Source organism: Sphaeramia orbicularis, chromosome 21, assembly GCF_902148855.1.
Source record: "Sphaeramia orbicularis chromosome 21, fSphaOr1.1, whole genome shotgun sequence".
NCBI lineage: Eukaryota > Metazoa > Chordata > Actinopteri > Kurtiformes > Apogonidae > Sphaeramia > Sphaeramia orbicularis.
Window position 1 is genome coordinate 28,575,137 of NC_043977.1, and position 2,691 is coordinate 28,577,827.

The window sequence follows — 2,691 nt, forward strand, 5'->3', positions numbered from 1 at the left end:
GGCTGTTCAATAAGTTCATGGCCTCACCCAGAAATACTGGTTGTTATAATACAGGATGTTACATTCTTTCGTGATGGGATAGTGATGCTTGAACATCGATGGACCAAGTGCATTGCTGTAAATGGAGATTATGTTGAAAAATAAAATATAAATTATCAGTCTGTGTTGTTCTGTTCTGGGTGAGGCCATGAACTTATTGAACGGCCCTCGTACATGAAGACACAACATGCATGCAATTACAGTGCAATTGTTGATAACAAAGCAGAGTGTTAAGTGTTTAACTGCTGTGGGGAGGAAGCTAGTCCGGTGCCTGTTAGGAAGAAATTCTGCAGTAGAGATTCCCTCATGTGGGGAATTCACAAGAATCAGCTCAACTGGAGTCCAATGGCTGAGCCTCGCCCTGGGTGACCCACCTTTGTGATCATGATATCTGCCTTGTTTTGTAAGACAGACGTATTCCCAGCGCAGAGTGGACTCAGGCAGGGCTACCTTTGTCCTGATCCTGTTCACAGTGTTTAGGGACAGAATTTAAAGGCGCAGCCATGGAGTGGGGGGGTGTCCAGCTCGGTGGCCTCAGGTCTGCATATCTGTTTCTTGCGGATGTTGGGGTTTATCACTAGCTTCAAGACCTCCAGCCTGCTGCCAAGGTTCAAGGTTCAAGGTTACTTTATTTATACCCATATGTAGATTTGTTTTGTAGTCTAGGTGATTGGCTTGGCATTACAACAACACATACATTGAACAGGCAGGACAGGCACTTGATCACGCTTACAGACAGAACAAAAAGACAGGACAAAAAGTGTTCAGTGTTCCACCATTCATCGGTATAGCAGCATGGATAAGTAAAAGAATAAAATAAATAAGATCAAATAAATAAAAACAAGATGCAAGATGCCAAGTGTGAAGATGATCTGAGCCAGAAAAGGGTAGAGTGCTCTCTGCAGGTTGGAAATGCATCCCTAAGTGAAAGAGTTTAACCCGTAAAGACCCAGGACTATTTTTATGTCAGTTCACAAATTATACTGGGGTGGCCATGGCTCAGGAGGTAAAGCGGGGTTGTCGGTTCGAATCCCACTCTGTCCTAGTCAGTCTGTTGTGTCCTTGGACCAGACACTTCACCCTCCTTGCCCTCAGTGTCACTAATACTGGTGTATGAATGCATATGAATGTTTGGTGGTGGTCGGAGGGGCCATTTGGTACGAACTGGCAGCCACACTTCTGCCAGTCTGCCCCGCGGTGTTTCACCAGAGTGTGAATGTGAGAGTGAATGAATAACGGATCAATATTGTAAAGTGCTTTGGGTGTCTTGAAAAGTGCTACAGAAATTATTATTCTAATTCTATTCTATTATAAAAATTATTATTATGACATTTTCTCTTCATCTAAATTTTCTTATGTGAAATATCATCATTTATTTTCTAATATTATCCTCTGTATTTTGTATTTTATCAGTATAAATCAGGTATTTTCCAATATTTAATTCACTGATCATGATGAAGTTCAAAGAAGCTCAGATTAAAAATGAGGGTTATTATGTCAGAAACAGTGAAAACTGCCGAAAAAGTGACTTTTTTAGTAAAATATATTATTAACTGAATATAAACCAAGTGTGTCCATCCATTTTCATCCATCAAACTCCATGGGTTTTACTAGTGACTCAACGATGTAGAAGATGACGGTGTTTCCACGTTCACTACGTAGCCTCTGAATGTCCAAATGGGTCATATCTGATAACCATGAAAAGATGACAAAATGTATTTTACACCAATTATTTACATGGATTAATAGGATTAGTGGATCAGCAGATATTAAACCTTTTATATCAGTAGATGGTTTTGGTCAGTGATGGATGCTTGGGTCTTTATGGGTTAAGGATGGAGGGAAGGATGAAGCTAGAGATCATCATGAGGGCCAGTCAGAGCAGGTGGTGCAGATGTTGGACCAGTTCGTCATGGTGAAAAGGACGCTGAACCAAAAGATGAAGCTTTCAATTATACTGCCCAGTTTATGTTCGTAGCCTCACATGGTCACATGGTGTGCAGATCCAAGCAGATGAAACATATAGAGCACAGGTGTCAAACATGTGGCCCGGGGGCCAAAACCGACCCGCCAAAGGTTCCAATCCGGCCCGTGGGATGAATTTGTAAAGTGCAATAGGGTCTTTTAGTCTGCATTGGTATTTATTGATTATATATTGTTGGTTATTTAAGTGCATTTATTCATACTTGCTTTCAATAGTCCTGATTTATTTATGTTTGTCACATTGCACTTCGGATGTTGGCTGATGTCTGTGGTAAGCTGCAAATGAATTGCCCGCATGGGATAAATAAAGTTTCTGAATCTGAATCTGCAGAAGATATTAACAGTCAAGGGTGTCAAACTCAAAAATAATAGCATAATAACCTAAAAAATAATGACTCCAAATGTTCCTCTTGGTTTAATGTGAAAAAAATAATATGACATCATGCCTCTAAATAATGGCAACGCCAATTTTTTTCTCTTTGATTTATTGCAAAGAACATTAAATTTTGATCTTTAATAATAAAATATCAATAACCTGAACAAATATGAACAACCTGAAATGTCTAAAGAAAAATAAGTGTAATTTTAACAATATTCTGCCTGTTTTGTGAATTGGTATATCTGATCTGTAATGCACATGTATAAATCATAAATTGAGGCATAATATTG

At 39.2% G+C, this 2,691-nt stretch overlaps 1 non-coding gene across 1 annotated transcript; it reads right to left on the minus strand.

Annotated features, from left to right (window-relative positions):
• Nucleotides 1–286: 286 nt before the first annotated feature.
• Nucleotides 287–450, minus strand: LOC115413103 (U1 spliceosomal RNA). Its single transcript, XR_003934432.1, has one exon. It is a non-coding gene; the product is annotated as a U1 spliceosomal RNA (small nuclear RNA).
• Between the last annotated feature and the right edge of the window lie 2,241 nt (nt 451–2,691).